Raw genomic sequence first — 22,247 nt, 5'->3', positions numbered from 1 at the left:
CAAAGTACATTCGTCGTTACATTCTACCATGACTCTTCAATCAGAGGTTTCAAACTTCCCGTGAAGCAGCTATCGCTTCGGGAGGTAATATTTATAATGAAAGACTTCTTTCTCAATCATTTCGGTAGGTAGTTTGAAATAATGACATGTACAATTGTACATTACAAAAAGCCGAGCTTCTCTTCCCATGATATTCTAAGTATGTTTGGCAAACATTTTAGGCTCATTGTCATAATTGTGGTGTGCGGTTTATGATCTCTTCATATTTCTTTAGCGTGTCCAGTTAATGTTTACTTACAAAATAGCTCAGCTACACCAAAGGGTGTAAAAATAGTTAGTTCTTGTTTGTTTGTTTGTTTGTTGTATAACGCCGCACTCAGCAATATTCCAGCTATATGACGGCGGTCTGTAAATAATCGAGTCTGGACCAGACAATCCAGTAATTGATATTATGACCATCGATCTACGCAACTGAGATAAGATGACAGCCATCCAACAAGTCAGAGAGCCTGACCACACGATCCCGTTAGTCGCCTCTTACGACAAGCACAGTCGCCTTTAACAGCAAGCATCTAAATCGGATGCTCACGGGTACAAGTAGGAGGAGGAATATGTTTATTCTCATGAGATAGTGGTGGACACGCTGTCCATACTTGATATACAGAGCCAATTAGAAGACAACCACGAGTTCGGTTTCAAATTCAATTTAAAGAGACGCGAAAGCATCTACAGGTAACATATCTCTTCATTGAAAACTGGGGCGGTCGGGTAGCCTAGTTGTTGAAGCGTTCGCTCGTCACGCCGAAGACCCGGGTTCGATTCCCGACATGGGTACAATTTCTGAAGCCCATTTCTGGTGTCCCCGCCTTGATATTGCTGGAATATTGCTAAAAGCGGCGTAAAACCTCACTCACTCTGAACGTTTATCTCCTGATTGTTCTTATCATGGGATTTTGAGTTCGGCATACATTTCTGTTTTTAAATCATCCTTTGACGTTGTGTTATTCACAAATACTGTGTTGCTTTTTATGAGGAGTATAGAAGTAATAATGTAAGGACCAAATCGCATACTATGTGTCATATGGTCGACCACTGAACTTGGCTGACGACAAAAGAACACACCGCTCTATAACAGACGACACCAGGCTATATCAGACAGTGACCTGTTACGAACCGGGTTAGAATTGGTCTTCAGCAACCCATGATTGATGTAATAGGCGACTGGGGGGGATCGGATGGTCAGGCTCGCTGTCTTGGTTAATGCATGTCATCGTATCCCAATTACGAAGATTGAGCTTCAAGATGTCTGATATAGACCATATTATTTAAAGACCATATTTTGCTGGGATATTGCTAAAGTGGCATTAAATATCTGACAAACAAATTCATAATCACGTCACACGTGAACATGAAATCAATGCGTTGGGCAACATTGCTTCTATCCCAAAATCAGAAACATCAACGTGCGCTTTAAAAAGTATAATATTTGATTGACTTTTTACCCGCACGATTATTTGGATTATAAAAAGTAACCCTTTAATCCTAAATGATGTCATCGAAAATGACAATAATATAAATGCTTTCATTGGATTTATCAAAAAGGAAAAGATCAGGTTTGTTGGCCTGGATACGTCTGAGGCTGTAAACGGGCCTCTTCCAAAGCATTTTGTGTATTTATCATTTTCCATGATGCCCTCTACATATTCTGGGTCGTACCATGGATGGACCTCTGGATGGCGAAGACGGTTATAAAAAGATCGAGCCACTCCATCATGTCGCCTAAGCTACTGTGTTTGTGCCAAAGCTAGGCATCCATTGACAATATATATTATTATTACACTGACGTGGCTTATATTTGCCTCTTCACCCAGAACGACACGTGTAATTATTCTCCTTGTTCAGTTTCAGTTCAGTTTCATTTCTTTTTATGGATTCAAAACAAATTGTTTGTGTTCATGTGTAAATATGATTTAAAACTCAACACCGACTTGCGACTTGACAAGCGCACTCGTTAGTTGACAATTAACACAATTATATTTGCTTTGTACATATCCAAGTGGTATAAACTAAATAAAAGCCACAAAACCCTTTTCATATTCAACTGAAATCTCTGCTAAAAGCAGAGTACGATTCCGACTATATCATGAGCATGTGTTCATGAATCACTATCAAATAGTGATGATACCAGGTCTTAGCGAAAAGGTGAGTGTCTCCTGCTGAACCGGTGGCACCCATCACAAACACATGCAAAGGCAAGTTAATTGTTCATCTTAAAAAGCACGGGAACGTATGGTACAAGTCAAACTGGGATTTACATCGGACATATTTTTTGTCACTGATGCGTTACATTTGGAAATGTCCTCCACATGTGTACCATAAAACGTTTTGAAAGCTTTAATGAGGCCTTGAATGCTGTAACCTTGATTAAAGAACCTCTGAGCAAGAGTCGTATGACGCTGTTTGAAATCTTGGTAGAAAGAGCATGCTCGATTGTATCTCACAAGTTGTTCTCACAAAGGCTGGAATATTGCTCGGCATGAAGGGAAAGTTGACTACTGGAAAGTGGGACAGTAAACATCTATATGTGATCACGCTATTTTGATATCACGTTTGTTGGATTGTTTGTTTGTTTTATAGGACCACAATTTTGTATTGAAGACAGTGGACAGATGAATGCACTCTACCAAGCCTACACACACGCAGTTAATGGTAAAGGATCAGCTCAGCCCTGACCTTCAGATCATGTATGTTATGTTTGAGATATCGACTAACAGCTCCATTTGAGGACAGACCACGTGTCTTACATACAGGACTTTAGCTAAGTGAGCATGCTTCAGCGTGCTTCTGTTGTTTGCTTAATGTAGAATCTACAGGTCGTGTTTGATACATGTGCAGTAAGGGAACATCATAATGTGCGTGTGTATATATCACTGGGATTACTGGATTAGCGCAGTTTGCCTAGTGCTCAAACACAAACTGTAACATTGCTAAGTATAACCAAACAGAATGTTTCTGTTAGCAAGTACATTCTCATTATAAACAAGGGTGAAGTTGCTCTGGGCTGGTTGAAATTATGTGAAAAGCACCAAAATGATCTTTACAAAAATGTCCAAGATAAGAAAAGATTGTGTGGCTTGCATTGTTTTTGTTGTGAGTAAGACCTAAAATGTCCATGGTGTAATTTCTATTTCTTTTGTCTTCAAAGTCTTTTCAAATAGATGCAAACCAACTATCAAATACCTGTCAAATATAAGACTCTCTTAGCTCTGCCAAGGTTCATGTGACGCACGTTGCAATTTCACATCATCTAAGCTGCTTGCCAACGTTGGGATACCTCACTTTCTCCAGTTACCTCATATAATGTTAATATTTCCACCGCAATAATAACATAATAGCCATATGTTGTTAAATAGAAACATACGTAGATACATATATGTCCAAGTCTATTTTGTGTACTTAGATCAACAAAACAGTCCCCACACACCAAACAGTGTACACATTGAGTCACGAGAGCATTGGATGGGTTCACGATATGGCAATAACAATGACAAGAAGAAGAAGAAGAAGACGAAAAAGAAGAAACAAAAGAATAAAAAGAAGAAGAAGCAAAATAATAAAAAGAAGAAGAAGGAGAAAAACAAAAACAAAACGCCGTTGTAATATTGTCACCTCCTGGAACAAACCAACAAGTGTTGGAATATGAACTTGAAATGTTATCAGGACTATGTACAGTGAGCGTAGCCTTAATCTAGTTTTACAATACAAGGCAACCCCATGTCATACAACTCTGCAATAGACATGCTTTTCTTATGCAGGTTACAGATTTATGTAACTGTCAACTGGAAGCAGTTAAACATTTAAAGACGATGTGCCACCCGACGCCAAGGCTCAATCATATGCATGGTGCATCTTGCACGTCCCCGAAACATTGCAGACAGCACCTTGATACTTGGCACAATGTCATATCGATATATAGATCACACGCTGAAGCAAGATAGAGGTCATACTTAAACTCTCTGCTATTTCAACAATGAGGAATGCCGATGTCCTTTCAAATCTCCGCATGTCCTGGAAATATTTTAATCTTTTTACCTTACTCTCTATATTCGGACATGACTAATCCTGCACGTTCAGTTTAAATTCAATTTAGCGCTTAAAAATCTACATCGGAACCGACTCCTAAAATGACTACGTGAAATTGGGCCCGTTATTAACATTAACATCAAACCAATTTCACATATGAAATATGTACGAATATACATAATAGATGTACATTACAATTAACCTGCTGGAAAACATGTCATTTTCAAGATCTTAATGTACCTATAAATAATAATTAAGTTATATGTGACATAACGACACATCTTTTGAAAAAAGGTAATACACACTAATTATTGAATCATAAACGTCCAAACGTGCAGATTCACACTGGTGAGATCAAATTTCTGAATTGAAAGATATATTTGGATAAAATAAACTTGCATCAAAAGAATTTCTGATAATATTTTAACTAACTGAATCAAAATAGAATGCCCGACTAATATCATAGTCATATCAAAAGTCAACAGTTTAAGAGACCACACACGCCAAGAGTAACGTTTCATATTAAGAACAAACCACCTACAAAGGTTGTTGTACATAAAGTTGTCAAAAAAAAGCACAAAAATACTAAAAGCAGAGTCCATTGTACGATTCTGGCTATATCGTAAGCATGTGTTTACTTCACAAATCCACCCGAATATGATACCGGGTGTTCGCGAAAAGATGAGCATATCCTGCCCCACCGGTGGCATCCGTAACAAACACATGCCAATCCATATCTATGTCTAACAAAACAGGCGTGACATGGCTAGTCTACTGATGACAAGTCGACCACCTGACACACAGCAACTATGCCTTCTAGTGTCTTTAAGTGCCTTGTCTCCTTCCCTACCCCCTCTCCCACACACGCCTGTAAAACATGACACAATGTATACATTCTATCAGTACTTTTAGGAACAAGGCACAATCACTATGGGATATCAGCGTTGTTAGTGTAAAAGCGTGGAGAAGGTATAGATTCTCACATTACTTGTAAAGACAAGACACAATACAAGTTAGATACCAATAGCATAACAGCGGAGTGGCGTGTCCCTCCAACAGTTGGCCTATTGTGTCTAAAATGGGACGTCAAGCAATGGCAAACCTTGGACCACCAACACTGACGCTCATTGCTAACGTGCTGGACATGTTGTCACCGAGAAACCCTTTTGGTCTCTACATTTAGTAAATACATTAGTTTTTTAGCAGGTTTTTTTTTATGTAGGAATTTAGTTTGTGTCAGAAACATCAAGAGAATTAGAGCTAAATGATCATACCTTTTTTTAAATCTTATTTTTGCTCATCTTGTTCAAATATTGGTCGACATTACTCGGTTTTTCATTACATTCTGCACATTGAGTTGAAGCATGTCATGACAAAGGGAACATTGAAAAACAAACAAAACTTCACGATGTTAACAGCTTTGCGACCGCTTTCCATGTTATTTTTGTAACACTTACTTTGTATTAACATTTCTAACATTGTATATGACAGACTTCAGATGTTTAATACTATGTCATTTCTAACTATTCATTGTTATAATTGTCAAATAAAAGACGTTCTTGTTGTCAATAGTGTGTTCTTTTGATCACTTTAATATTGATACTGGTTTACATGATTGTTGAAATATATACGATATTCCATCATCGATGTAATATGTATTTCGGATTCGTTGGTTATGGTACTTTTGCAGAATTAAAGTATATTCAAATATTAATTAGAATATATATGGTAACGAAACATCGCACTTTTGATTAAATGTGTAGCAAAACTTTAGGTATGTTGTGTGGTTAACTTTTGACAGGATTGTGAAACAGACTCTGTTTTATCAAAGATGTTGGTAATATACATATTTTGGACGGATTTTCAAAGCCGGTATTTCAATACTTACAAACCTAATCTGATTTTATCATGAATTCCTGGTCGGTATACGTTCCAAACGTTTAACCACATGACAGTCAACAGAAAAATGCTTCCAGTTGTGCCTACCAACATTTCAATTCCGAAAATCACTTAATCCTTTGCATGAAAGTTAGGATTTTGGAGAAAAAAACGTAGAATACCCAGAGAAAATCATTGGATTTTACTGTTGTGTACACCAATGCCAAATGGATGTAATGACAAAATAAAAGACGTTGGCAGTATTTCTAACCAACGGACTGCCAACATCAATGTATTGAGTTTCCGGCATCCCAAAGACGTCGACGCAGCCATGGTCATAAGAAAGGACGAACACCAAATGCTAAAATTAATTTAGTCTTGCCTCTCCTTCAAGAACCACTCGGACTGCACAAAGTAAGAACAAGACTATAATATGTGTCATTGAAAGAACTCTAACGACTTCAGCAACTTTTCCTGATGGGTGGGTCTACAAACAGTAAGATTCCACAGAATCGACCAGAGAGTATAGTTCTTGATATCGCTTTGAAAAGTTTGGCCAAACCAGAAACACTAAATCAGACAAAGACCGGATGTTCTTTGCAAATTTGCAAACGAGGGAGTTGATGTTTTAAATTTAAGTAACATTCTCAGACAAAAATCTCAAAATGTCCCACAATATTTCAAAATTCAGGAACCACAAACAATTTCATTTTTCTATACGGACACAATTTCATCGGGGTTGTTCAATTATAGGAATGTGTTTTAGAACGTGGACTTGGCAGCTCATGTGTAAATTCCACTGCTTGTGACTGCCATACTGCGATCAACCTGTAAGTCATATAATCACAGGTGACCTCCTTGTTGTTGACAACAACAACCTTCGCCACCTATTATATTAACACAACGTTAAAATCATTATGGAAGCCGTCGAATAATATTCCAAACAATGGGCCAAAAGAGAAGGGGAACCTGCTGAATGTCTTTCATAGTGGGTTAACTCAGTGCGTGATGTTGTCACTGAGAGAATGCACTTAAAAAGAGGAAAAGGAATTGGAATAAAGCACGTTCTGTCCCAGCCAGCTGTTATCCAAAGTATAGCTGCCCTACATGAAAAGTTAAAAGTTGTTCCCACTGACAAGGCCTCAAATAGAATAACCATTATATGAATGCATCACTACATTAATTGTTTGATCAAAGAATTTGGTGTGAATGACATATCAAATGAAGTCACATAAAAGGTCAACATGTTAACTGAGGAAGAAATCTGCCAAAACCATGCATCAGTACTAGCAATTTTGACTTGAGACATGTCCATTCCTCTTTTGTACTGGATTCCAAAGCTCCATAAATATCCATACAAAGAGATATATATTGCTGGGTGCAGCAAATGTACCACCCAATCCCTGTCTGAAAGACTACCCATACTAGTTAATACAATCAAGGAAGGGCTTTCTTTAAATTATATTCACAGAAAGTATCTGAGAGTGGAATTAATACCATGTGGATTCTCAAAAACTCAAAGGATTTGCAATCTCTGAAAAGAACCATGCTCCATTCTGTCAAAACATTTGATTTTTCAACTTTGTACACCACTATCCCTCATGACAAACTTCCTTCCTTGATCCATTGGGCTTTTGTGACAAAACGTGGTGAACACAGGTACAGTTACGTATCTATATTCAGAGCCTCAGGACAATTTGAAAAAAATTGAAAGCAAATGCCATTTGAAGTTTACTGAGAAAAAATGTGAAATGCTTGACTTCCTCACTGATAACATCGACGTATAATTTGGGGGTAAGCCATTTAGGAAAGACGTAGGCATCCAGATGGGCATCAATTGTACTCACCTTCTTGCGAATCTGTTTCATTTTGCACATGAATCGGAATTTCTGCTCGGATTGTCAAAGTCTAAACAAGTCAATTTGGCCAAGAAGTTTAACTTAAGGTATATCGATGATCTGATATCGTTCAGTAACAATCAAATAGCCAATCCCTTCCACTGATTTACCCACCTGAACTAGAAATAAAGGAGACCAGTGAATATTTCGTATTTAGATCTATGCATAAAGATTCAACGTGACAAAACACACTCCACAAGACTGTATGAAAAGAGGGATGACTTTCCAGCAATCAACTTTCCATTCATGTCGAGCAATATTCCAGCAGCTCCAACCTTTGGTGTTCACATTTCACAACTTTTGAGATACAATCGAGCATGCTCTATCGACAAGGATTCCAAAGAGCGTGTTTGATCAAGGTTACAACCTTCAATGCCTCGGTAAAGCTTTCAGAAAGTTTTATGGTAGACATGTAGAGGACATTTCCAAATTTGACACGTTAGTAACAAAAATGATGTCGGATATAATTCGCTATTTTGACTTGTACATATGTTCCCGTGTTTTTTCAAGAGACCAATTGACTTGTCTCTGTGTGTGTTTTGTGACGGGTGGCACCGGTGGGGCAGGATGCCTCAATTCTTCACAAACACCTGGCATCATCACTATTTGATAGTGATTCATAAACACATACCTATGATATAGTCGGAATCGTATAATCGACCTTGCTTTATGCAGAGATTTCTATTGAATATGGAAAGGGTTTTATCTCGTTATTAAGGAGATCATGTTTTACATTAGAGATAATTCATATACAAGCATGACTGGCGTTGAATACAGGTAAAAGAAATCATTGGAATAACGCGGACCTCCTGACCTTGCAATCAAATGTCTCACTGCCCATGCCTGCTAGCTAAATCAATCCACTGAGCTTGTTCTTGTCAGTCTTAAGTTACTCAAATGGGAGATTATTGTTTATATTCTTATTTGACATATTTCTTTTCTTAGGAAATATTAAAACATTTTTTTGACAAATTTCATTATATTGTTGCACACATTAATTCAGAATAATGCAATAAACCGATCAATACATATTTATTAAATCAAGCAGTACAAAAACATAATTAAAATATCTTTGTAAAATATCGTTTTCTTATAGATGTGAACTGAACGTTCCCTTACATCCAAAAGGAATCGCACGGCCATAAGAATGATTGTATTCGTATTTCTGTAATAAAAGCGACCAAACAAATTCCATAATCGTAGGAAATATCGGCTGAAAGCAGAATCCATTGTACGATTCCAACTGTACCAGGAACATGTGTTGATGCATCACTAACAAACAGTGATGACACCATGTGTTCGCGAAAAGATGGGCGTATCCTGCCAAACTGGTGGCACCCGGACAAAAACAATACTGGCGCCACAGGAACATGCACTCGTTAATCATAATGATGAACTCTGATGATCACGGAACTAAAGACAAATCTAGACTGACTTTAATCAAATATGCCTCAACATCCCCCAAATAAACAAGTATTTCAACAGTAACGACTACTTCTACTAATGTGCACTGAAAATACACCCATGTGTGTTATAGCTTCGTACCATCGCGAAGTACAGAATTTAATGTTCAGGGGTACTGATAACGCTGTACAACAATTTAAATATATTTCTCACAATATACTCCGCATGATTATTAAACGTCAATGCAAAAGAATATGCAATCTTCATTTTAAGGGCATAATAGCTGAATGAAAAACAAACTTTATGAATGGACCATTGAAACAGTGATAACACCAGGCGCTCTAACGGTAAACATGTGCCCTACCCGCCATCCTCACAATCTGCATAAAAACAAAAAAAAACATATTTATTGCCTGACGCTGAACATCAGCACCCCTACCATGTGACGACGGCCTGTAAACAACGGTAAATGCTACTGAGCTTATGACGAAACTCGAAGACTTCAGTCCACCAGCAGAAACATCGGCCCAGTTCAAGTTAATGTAAAATGTGCGAAGACCCTGCCTTGATATCGCTGGAATATTGCTGAAAACGGCGTAAAACCTAACTCACTCATAACATCCTAACTTGTGTGTTTGAATACAATATATATTCCCTTCATCTATAAATATGTCATGAAAGTATTACAAGTACACACTGTCTTCTCCTATAATACATGACACGGACTTGTGTGATGAGTTTATGGTCTACTATGTAAACTGGTAAACATATCTCTGATGACCTCTCGGTAAATCGGTCAATCCTTGGTATACGATGTAAGTAAGGTCAAGCCAAGATGCCCTTGCCGCGCATACAAGGCTGTGGTTACAGAACTAATCCTAATGCGTCATGATACTTCTTTGACAGAAGGTTCTTGTTGCATGCTTAAGTTACATTTAGTCATAATATTAAAGGACCTAAAAAGGTGTTGAATTAATCGACGTTGGTATGGATTAAAATGTAACTTTGTTGCCTGTGAAATAGCTCTATTTTCAGGGTAAACATTCAGTCCAGAAATAGCAGATATTAAAAAATCAAAATTAAACTTCTTGTTTCCTAATTTGTGTCGGTCTGTAATCAATCGGGTGTCGTGTCTTTCTTGGGCAAGCTCTATGGTTGCATGTGCCCGTCATGAACATTTGTTTAAAGAATTTAAAAAATAACATTGATTCTAAAGTATTTGTTGCCCTATGTTTAGCACCATGGTGTGTTTCACACTGTAACTTGTCGTACAAGCGTATTTGTATATTTGGATGCAATCGTCTTACTGCAAAACAATTATTTATTTAAACTCTAATACATGTTTAGGAAAAAATGAAAAACGAACGACTTGTTCGCTGGTGGCAATGACTGCCCGTGTGTTCTCCTTCAAAGGTCGATCATTGTTTCTGGTGGACCTTGGGGGGTTGCAGGAACAGGATGAATTATATTAAAATCATCACTAAAAACGTTACTGGGTTTCAAACATGTTCTAATGCTATTAGAGCACAGCTACAGACACTAGGTTTGACAGTCCAGTTTAAGAACAATTCCAGGCCCAACAAATTAGGGCACACTTCTTGCCATCAGAATGGCTTCGACAAATATCTTAGGTGTGAAAATAGGCGAATCCCCCTCTCGAAATAAGTTATTGGGGTTAAACAGTTTGAAGTGAGTGAGTGAGTTGGGATTAACGCCGCTTTGAACAGTATTCCAGTCATATCACGGCGTGCCAGCTTAATGTGGGAGGAAAGCCCGAAGTGATGCAGGTCTCAGACGTTTACCACTTCGGTGAAACCCACGAGCACGGGTATGGTGCTGACAACCTAGAAACAATATCGGGGCGAACCGGGATTCGAACAATCATAGGATTCTGGCGTGCCCAAGGAACGCAACTCTGCACAGCGAATCGCGGCGCCTTAGAGGACTGGGCCATCCATTCCCCAAAAACAGATTCGAGTATAATTACTGGACATGACTGCAAGTTCCTATTTTCAATCGTTGAGTAGAGCAACTGTGCACATTTACACGGCGGAGACGTATTCGCCTGTACTCTCTCCACCGTTCTTTGTGAAGGTGTAAACTTGCCAATGTGCCAATATTTGCTATGTAGTGGCTATTTATTCTAAACACCCAAAATTCCAATTGTTTCAATCTCACGGCTCAGTTTTCAGCTAAGTCGCTACATTAGCACGATATCCTCATTGGTAAATCCCATACAACGACATAAAGCAGTTTACATTTGAAACCAAATCATTAGTTTCATTTCCTTGTTTAACACCCTAGGGTAGTCTGGGCTCGACTTGGTCCTGAGAAACGTGTGCTTGTCGAAAGAGGCACGTGTAGGATCAGGCTCGGTGATTGCATGTACCTTGACGGACTTTGCTCATAGTAATAGTCACTAGCCCGTTTGGTCCAGACTCGATCCTTTGGAGTGTGGCGCTGAATACACACAACAAAGTGTTGATGCATAACCTCTTGATGGTGTTGTAATTAATGCCCCTAAGACAAAGACGATCTAACCACTGGTGTTGCCTGCATAAGTACACTGTTCCTCGCACAAAGAAGTGTGTGTGTGTGAGTGAGTATTGTTTTACACCGCAATAAAAATATATTTAGCAATATCCCAGCAATATCACGGCGGGGGACACCAGAAATGGGCTTCATACATTGTACCTTTGTGGGGAATCGAAACCGGGTCCTCGGTGTGACGAGCGAACACTTTAACATCTAGGCTACCCTACCCAAAAATGAAGTAATTTAATAAGGTTATTATGTTATTTAATTTCAATAAATGTTCACTATATCCATATGTTTTATGTATATCCTTTGTCTCTATTGTTTATCTGATACGTCGATTTAAGACATGTGCTTCACATGTCTACAGGGAAACGCGCAAAGGTAAGCATGCTTCTGAACTTAAAGTATTTCTATCTTTCGCTTCCATTTTGCTGTGGAATAAAATATTTTGCCAGATGCCTTATTATGTGTCAACGTCGACATTACGGTGTCCGTCGGCAACTATCCACAGTTAGAACTTACGCTTGTCGTTAGAGGCGACTAACGGGATCGGGTGGTCAGGCTCGCTTGGTTGAAGTATGTCATCGATCCCAATTGCGTGGATCGATGCTCATGATACCAATCACTGGATTGTCTGGTGCAGCGTTAAACAACAAACTCACACACAAACAAACAAACAAAACAAAAAACTTTTTCAAGGCGAATCTTGGAATCGAACACACAACCATAGCATTCCGCCTATGAATGTGAAAGGGCTGAACACCCCATACACGTAATAACACTACACTGACCATGGCTCGTCTTTGCCTCTTAACCCAGAAAGACACATGTAATTATTTTGCTTGTTCAGTTTTGTTTCTATTTATGGACTCAAAACAAATTGTTTGTGTTTATGTGGTTTTTTAATAAATATGATTCAGAACTCGACAGCGACGTGCGACATAACAAGCCCACTCGATAGTTGACAATTAGCACAATTCCATTTGCTTTGTACATATGCACATAGATTCACAGTGATTCGTCAAAATCAAACTAAAAAAACAAAAAAGACACTAAACATCTATATGTGGTTACGTTATTTCGATATTATGTTTGTTTGTTTGTTTGCTTCATAGCGCCACAGGGCGATCATGTAGCCTAGTGGTTAAAGCGTTCGCTCGTCACGCCGAAGACCCGGGTTCGATTCCCGACATGGGTACAATGTGTGAAGCCCATTTCTGGTGTAACCCGCCGTGATATTGCTGGAATATTGCTAAAAGCGGCGTAAAACCATACTCACTCACTCACTCATAGCGCCACAGTAACAATACTCCAGCGATAAGACAATCTTGCTTAGACAATCCAGGGATTGATCCAGGGTCAGCCATGAACCAAGTCAGTAAGTCGGACCTTCCGATCTATGTATTTGCCTCTCACGACATTCGCAGGTTCGTGGCGAAACATTCAGGGCCGAAATATACACAGGGAGTATATAGTCTCACACACAGAGGCTTCAATAAATATGATTAGCATGCTAAATAATGGTTATGCCAATGATTTCAGTAAGTCCCCTTCTTGAAAAGGGAACATATACACACGCCGACAGTAACGTTACCATGTTCCAAATTTTCAAAGAGACTTAAGCTGCCGGGCAGAAGAAACTATTCACCTAAAAACTGGATCTGACCAATAAATTACAAACGCTGATAAGTGGAAAACAGTTGGCGAAACACTGCAAACTTAAGGTCCAACACGACCATGATGCCCGTTTCAAATTCATTACCATTGAATAACAACTTCGTTTCATTTAGCCACCATCGAACATGGGTGTATACCTTCTTTTGATTGGCAGTTAAAACCTTTTTGAAATTGTGGTACTGTCGAGTTGACGATGCCAAAAGGTTTATATACCAACAGTATCAATACTTATGGAGACAAAGATCCAAATAGTTACCAGAAGACAAATGTCATAAAAATGTATTTTATCAGTTAAAAGAATAGATCGTCTCTTGAAAATGTTATTGAAACAATGATGGTATTGTATTCCCGGAAGCTTAACGTGGATTACAACTCAATGTTAACTGACAAGTTATAAGCAGGGAGCAGTGATTAGCACGCTGGCTTTCCATGCCGAAGATCGGGGTTCGTTTCTCCATCTGCGTACAACATGGAAGCCTATGCCTTGTCATTATCCTGCCGTTATATGGCTGCAATAGTGTTAAAAGCGGGTTAAAACCCACCCACTCATTATACACCAGTGTTTTGTTATGAAACTTTGGGCCAAACAACAATGCGAGGTCATATAGTTTTCTTCCATCTATCAAGACTCTGTCATTACAACATAACTTGCTGGCACAGAAGAGTTTACAATTAATCCGGACACACGGTGGGAGTAAGGAAACATGAAATAATGAGTGAGTGAGTGAGTGAGTATGGTTTTACGCCGCTTTTAGCAATATTCCAGCAATATCACGGTGGGGACACCAGAAATGGGCTTCACCCAGCCCGGGTCTTCGGCGTAACGAGGGAACGCTTTTACTACTAGGCTACCCGGCCGCCCCTTCTGATATAATGGTTTGGATTTGTGCAGCAAACTATAGTATATATATTAAATGCATGGAGATATTGTTCTGTTGCAATAATATTACAGAAAATGAATAAAAGCTATAATATAACATATAAAAATATAATTTATCTACAATGATAAAAGAATTTCATTTAAAAGATTCAATAAATATCCCTACGTTTAGATCATAAAAGATGACAGACACCAAACGTTGAAAGGCGGAAAAAATAAATTGGTTTAGTACACAAGATTACAAAAGCAAAGTAAGAAAAGACTAAACAATTTAAACAAAATACGAATTTTCAGGTTTCACACGCATGTTTTATATGGTCTAAATTTATGCAATGCCTACTTTCTGTAGTGTGGAAAGCGTTCCCCGTAGCACACATACCTCGACAATGCCAAAGTAAATGCTGCCATTGGTTGTGCCCATGTCATGTTTGATGCATGTATTTACACGGGAATGGAACAGATGACACCTATCAGCTGAGGATTTGGGAGAAAATGTAAAATAAAAAACATAAACGGTATATCAGAGGATGAGAGTCTGATTTGTCAAAGAGCCGTTTAAATCCCTTTGGCATTGACGTCGGAAACAACCTCTTTGTCAATATTTTCATTAAATCTTAGATTCTATTTTGTAATTGGAAATAAATATAAGAAAGTACGGCCTACATTAGGTTTAGGGGTGGATTAATTTTTATCTTCCTCTGCCAACTGTGGTTTAAAAAACGTGTAGGATCCACAATTACATTTCACATAACTGATACAAAAACTGCATCATACAGAAACTGATTTCAGTTATGATGTAACGATATATTGTCGTCCTCCTGAACTATTCTGTTTCTTAAAAAGAAGTACACAATTATCCATGTTTCATTTTTTATCGAAATGTGTTGCTCAACAATGAAATTTTTACATCATTTTGACCTAGTTGTGAGTGATCGCTGCCACTTTAGTGAACATAAAAAAAACGTTTCAATAATCATAAAAAAGTCTGCTCAACGTAAGTAAGGTGAAATGGGAGTTAACGTCGCGTTCAGATTAGTGCACTTATATAGCGAGGTGCATGCAAGCGTGTGTTTGTGGCTGCTTGTACTAGTCCGGACTAATGGCAAGTGTATAGTGCTAGAAAACTGAGATACCATAGTGCAGTTTAACATGAATACCCCACTAAGACACAGTGCATGTGTACTGATTCCGAGCCCACAAGTCCTTGATTCAGCCCCTTAATGCCGAGGCAGGCAGGGCAACAACAAGTACCATATTTTGCATCTTTTATGACGCGGCCGGAGATCGAATCCCCAACCTTCCGCTCTCCGGGCGGACGCTCAACCACAAGACCACGGAGGCGTTCTAGCTCAAAGAAGAGTCCATTGTACAACTGACTGACTATATCATCAATTGACCATACCATAAACATGTGTTTTTGATGCATAATTCTAGCACATTTAAGGTAACAATTTCAGAAAATCTTGGATTCGAACCCACTTAAAGCGGATCCTGATAATTAAGGGACATAATTTACAACTATAGACCAACCGTGTCCCCTGCATCGACATTTATGGCAGGCGTGCTGTTTGGCGCATTGACGTGACCGACTGTCTGTAAGGTACGATACGACTGTCTGTAAGGTAGAGACTTTCACCACTGTCTTTGGTTAATGTCTGAGGCCCCAGACTGCAGACTGATACATGTTTACAGGTGAAACGAATAGGGCGGAATACATTCCAGCGAAACCCTAATGTCAAAGCTTTGATATTTGATATTACAACTTTGACGCACCAGCGACAAAAATGATGTCCGATTCCCTGTTTTGACTTTCAAAGTGAACAATTGACTATCCTTTGCATGTGTTTGTGATGGGTGCCGCCGGAGGGGCAGAGTACGCTCATCGTGCAGTCGAGTCTGCTTTTGTCAGAGATTACTTTTAAATATGGAAAGGGATTTGTTGCTTTTATTTCATTGTATTGAATCGTTACGTTTGCTGAATAATTTTCGAATGATGTTCTCAGGGCGGCCTATAAGTAATCAAGTATGAACAGGATATATCAATAATTATTAGAGTGCCATTAAATAATAACACTATTCGGTTTATCAATATTTGAAACCCTCAGCGTGACGACCAATGCCTTAAGTACTAGCCTACCCAACATTTTCCTCAAGTGATGAAGCCCTATTGCAGCCTCAAAGGCCGTCATCTATCTCAGGCAGACATAAACAAGGATTTTGTAAAATTCAATTTATACATTTCCAAGTCATTTACGAAAATATTCATGTTTTCTTAAAGACAGTCTTAGACATAAAAATGATTCCATACAGTGGGTGTGCTTTGTTGTATATTCTGTTAATAGCACCTGTTTCCTCTCCTCAATTCCTACGAAGAGGGGGCACGGGTGGTCAAGTCGTCTCAGGCATCGCAAATTGCTGTACAGAGTTGCGTCCCTTCGGCACGCCAGAAACCAACCCATTTTTGTGTCCCGTTTTGTTATGGGTTATTTTGGGTTGTTTTCTTGTTTGATGGGTTTGTTTTTGGTTTGCTGTTGGTTTTGTTTGTTGTTTTTTTGTGTTTTTTTTGTTGTTATTTTGTAAAAAAATATATATTTTTTAATCATTATTTTTTGTTTGGGGGATGGGGTGGGGGTGGTGGGGGGGGGGGGGAGGGGGGATGGCATTCGTTTAATTGATTATTCTATTCTAGTCGATCGGTTCTAAATTAACTTGAAGGTAGCCTCATCGTTTGTGTATGGACAGATATCGACGTTTAAATTTTCTATGGGAGACGCTCGGTGGCATGTTTAATATGATGAAGTATTCAATACTGTTCACTCAGCCAAACCACAAGTATGCTAAAAACACCAATGAAAGACAAAAATACGCTGTTTATAAGGAGACATTTCGTGATTGAAACTACAAACATTTTTGTGTCCCTGGCATGAACAAACATAGACTTTTTCCGTGTTGTAATGTGAGGGCAAATGCTATTTATAAGCAGAGTGTAGGAGCGGAATCTAACCTTTAATTTTATGGCCATTAAATGCAACATGCTAGCGATATTCTTCGACGGGGAAATATTATGGGAATTTTGTTTGCGTGTTGCAGGATAAACATGACAGGCAGTTGTGAAGTATAAATGCTCTAATTTCCAAGACATCAAAACCATGTCATTACTCCGACAGCAAGGTCAAAATATTTAAAAAAAAAAACATTTGTTAGCAAATCGAAATATGTATTTATGTCACAGGGTGTGGAATTTATGCTCATAAATCCGTTGTGTATACATAACGCCTGTCTTGTCTGTTGAACATAAAATCGCTTACATTTCTCGATTTCGCCATGTACACATTCATCTTATTGTATACCAAGCATGCATATACACCAAATGCAGTTGGCTAATTTCTTGAAACTTGTTGAAATGTTTCATTAAAGAGTCTTGGAGGCCATTTAATTCTAAATTGATCGACATGTTAGCATGATATATATCAGAGGTGAGGTGAAATTGGGGTCCAAGATTATTGCACTTATATAGCGACGTGTTTATATATCAGAACATGTTGGGTTCTGAAATCTTCCAAGTGCACGGTTGATATAAATGCCTTTAGAGAGTGATTCATACACACATGCTTATGATAAAGTCGAAATCGTACAATGGACTCTGCTTTTAGCAGACATTTCCTGTGATTATGTGAATTGTTTCGTCGCTTTTATTTAGAACATATTTATTTGGTACTTTTTCTCTCCTGTTGCTGCAGCTCATTGTATATATTCTCTGTGCGGTGTTTCTACGATTCATAGCCTTCATTCCTAGAATGTTTAAAAACAGAATGGATTGAGATGGCGCGACCTATCAATCAGAAATAAATCCCTTGATTGTTAACGGATATGGTAGCTCTAGCATCTGGCTATCTGAAAGAATGAGTGAGTTCGGTTCCCTCTCAGCAATATTTCTGTTACCTCGCGACATGTCAGCTTAATGTGCCTAGTCCAGAAAGACTGAGGTCTCAGACGTAAGCATTTCGGTGAAAACCACGAGCTGACAAATCAAGAACCATGATTCGGGCGAACATTTTAAAACAACAGGTGTATTTGAATATGCATCGCGGGGCCTGTTGCCATATGTGGAACACCGGGTGTCAGCAGTGGCATGGACCTGGGTTGTGTTTGATGCCATTTGAATGTTCATGTGAAGCTGTACCAGTTTGAATACCAAAACACAAACTAATCAGATATGTGACAATGCGATAATAACAAAAAAACACTTGAAAGAAATTATACACTTGAAAATTGGATTTGACCCATCAATTACAAACGTTATCAAAAGGCTAATAACAGTCGCTGAAACAGTGCAATTAGTGTCCAAAACACAACTATGATACCCGTATCAAATACATCACCGCCGAATAACAATTTCTTGTTTGTTTCATGTGTAGCCACCATCAAACCTGGGTGTATACTTTCTTCTGCCCGGCAGTGGATAAGACATCTGGTACGAATTGTCTGTAGTGTTTGTTTGTTTGTTTGTTTGTTTATTGTTTAACGCCGCACTCAGCAATATTCCAGCTATATGACGACCGTCTGTAAATAATCGAGTCTGGACCAGACAATCCAGTGATTTGCATCATGAGCATCAATCCACGCAATTGGGATACGATGACCTGCATCAACCAAGTCAGCGAGCCTGACGACCCGATCCCGTTAGTCGCTTCTTAGGACGAGCATAGTCGCCTTTAACGGCAAGCATAGTCTCCTCTTACGACAAGCGTAGTCGCCTTTAACGGCAAGCATAGTCGCCTCTTACGACAAGCATAGTTGCCTTTAACGGCAAGCATATGGGTTGCGAAGTCGAGACATTGCCTTTGTTTAAACCATTATGATGAGTGAGTGAATATGGTTTTACGCCGCTTTTAACAGTGTTCCAGCAATATCACGGCGGGGGACACCACTAATGGGCTTCACACATTGTATCCATGTCGGGAATCGAACCCGGGTCTTCGGCGTGACGAGCGAACGCTTTAACCACTAGGCTACCCGACCGCCCCTCCATTATGATGACGTCACGCTATTGTTGTTGCAGCTGATTCTGAGCGAGGTATTCACTGCCCAGTCTAAACGTCCATTGGAAACAATTAAATTAACGCAACAATGGGCATTGTGAAAAAACTATTGAGAAATTACCTTTGAACTATAATATGGTTTAAGTCAGAGAATGCGCTCGAATCGGTTGATTCCGGAAAGAGAATTAACAGGCCCCTTTCGCACTTCCAAGGGCTGTAATTTCAAGCTTGCTCGGACTGCTAATTGCCCTGAATCTACTTACTATTTAAAGGAATACATTCCAAGCACGAAGGCCTGATGATACACCTACACATTTCATTTGAAGACGTCTCAAATTTTTAAAAAAGTTGCCATCTTCACCTGACTGTTTTCCTCTTTTTGAAAGCCGTTAATGAGTGTTTATGTCCAAAGCGATTATAACCACCCGACGTCTACCATTGTCGTTTGAGATTTTATGTTATCATTAGAATTTGACTTTAAAGTCTCGTTACTGTTCATACTGAGTAAATAAAAACGTAGTTTAAGATTCGGTCTTTGATTTAAAAACGGTATTAATATCTCTTAGACAAAAGGGATTTTCACGATAACAGTATAAAGTTGTGGTTAATTTTTAATTCCCATTTACACAGAATGTGTTTTTGGCGTGTGTACTACACTGACGTCTTCATGTATCTCGCTTCAGGTATGACAGGCTTGTACAGTTTCCAGTTATATTAACACATATGTTAAGTTAAAAGAAAATCAGAATTTTCATAATCATAAGAAATATCTGCTAAAAGCAGAGTCCATTGTACGATTCCGACTATATCATCAGCAAGTGTTTATGAATCACTATCAAACAGTGATGATATATATGTTATATGTTTCAACATTAAATTAAGATTAACGCATACCAATTGATATATCCTCTGAACCTCAAAATCAAAAATAAAGCAAGCTGCTTCTCGATCATAGACCATCCTGGAGGCTGGTAGGGCGATGGGGTAGTCTAACGGTAAAAGCGTTCACTCACCAAACAGAAGGCCAGTGCCCGAGACCAATTTGGGTACTTTCGTGCGAAAACATTTTCTGTGGTCCCTTTACCCTCCTGTTTTTAATAATTGTCTTTTCATAATCATTAATCACAGTTCCTGAGGTTTGAACTAAGATAAGAGTTTGTAATTTGTCATAAATGTTCATTTGGTCTTTCCGCATAAGCATGTGCTTGATAGATTATTGCAGAAATTAAGGCATGTGATTGCTACGATTGATACGAATGATCACACATTCCAAACAGTTCTCACTTTGACCACAATCTGAGTAAAGTATCGGAGTGAAATTTATATCATATCTGCAGCGTTTTATTCATGGTAACCTGTTGACTGAACCTCCTTAAAATTCGACATGAATTTCCATTTTTGTCAATGCTAAAATCTGTATTTTGCCTACCAACTTTTACTTTTTATTTTCACTATCCAATTTGCGTTACGGACGTTTATATGAGTGTGCCTTGTGACGACAATCTCAAATTAAGGCAGGTGCCTTGGATTAAATTAACAGTATAGTGTTCAGCAGTTCAGAACACGTAGGTGCAAAGGGGATGGGTATACTGCTGTGACTCCGGAAGATTAGAGGGCAGCACTGCACAACCTTGTGATTGTAACAAGAGCTGCATAGGCATCACATGGTCACAACATTGGATATACATTTGAAAGTAAACTGCAAATCCTGTTCATACATTAACAGAAAATATTACCCATAAAGTAATTACATGAATACTTATCAACATTATACACTATGTTAGTAGTACCGAATTACAAGAACTCAATATTTAAAAAACGCGTGAAGACTGCGTGAAGATTGAAAAAGAATTTCCAAATATATTTCTAGCAACCTTTCTCCTTAATGAACATGATCGTGCGAAGAAAAGTATGATTTTACATTATGATGAAAACTGTGAATGCTGAATAATCAAAAAAGTACATGAGATGTCGTTTTGAGTTATTGCCAGCAGTGTTAAGAAACACCACCATTCCTCTACATTCGTCTAACAGGGATGTCATAAATGTATCTGAAGTGAGTTGGTTTCATTATTCTTAGTTTTTTTCGGTTACGTAGATGCATATCGGATGCTATCTACTGTCTATTCTTCATGGAGTCGATTAATTACTTGCTTTAACAAGTAAGCATATACGAACTTAAAAGCATCAGAAACATGAATTATAATTCACATTCATCCTTAGGTCGTTATATCATTCTAAGCTATCACGTGTGTCATATCGTGTTACAGGATGTGAATTATATAGGGATGTGGGTTAAACAACACAAAACATAATATACACTATATACCCCTCGTGTATTATCATAATAATTAACAATAGCGACAAGACCATTTGTGTGTATAGGTCCCTTTGACATCAGCGTTGAACTCCACAGCAAATCAGACTATGATCTTGTAGCTTGTTTGTTGTCCTGTAAGCCACCTTTGGATACTGATCCAGATACCTGTCGCTCTTACTCACGAAGTGTAATTCGAGGACTCTACTGCTTCCAATATATGGACGGAATTTACTAAGAAACTCGGTTACCACAGTGGTATATGGTGGTATTCTCTGACAATGGAATTATTTTCATGTAATTATCTTTAATATTATACCTTGTAACACTCCTATGGAGGAATAAAAGTATATATATATTGTACGATTTCGACTGCAACGTAATCCAGTGTTTATGAATGAGTATCATATACTGATGATACCAGGTGTATGAATGGATGGTCAATAAACCCGACCTTGGTCAGCAGCTCAACATTTTGCGAACACCTTGTATCGTCACTATTTGATAGTGATTCATAACGATTTCGTCGG

General features: G+C 38.5%; 1 protein-coding gene across 1 annotated transcript in view; it reads right to left on the bottom strand.

Annotated features, from left to right (window-relative positions):
- The window catches only part of LOC139459134 (serine proteinase stubble-like), a 75,960-nt gene that overhangs the window by 18,238 nt on the left and 35,475 nt on the right, over positions 1–22,247 (bottom strand). The window lies entirely within an intron of this gene.

This window comes from Haliotis cracherodii, unplaced genomic scaffold (genome assembly GCF_022045235.1).
Source record: "Haliotis cracherodii isolate W230 unplaced genomic scaffold, xgHalCrac1.p SCAF_13, whole genome shotgun sequence".
Taxonomy (NCBI): Eukaryota; Metazoa; Mollusca; class Gastropoda; order Lepetellida; family Haliotidae; genus Haliotis; species Haliotis cracherodii.
This window is presented reverse-complemented; position numbering and strand designations above follow the sequence as displayed.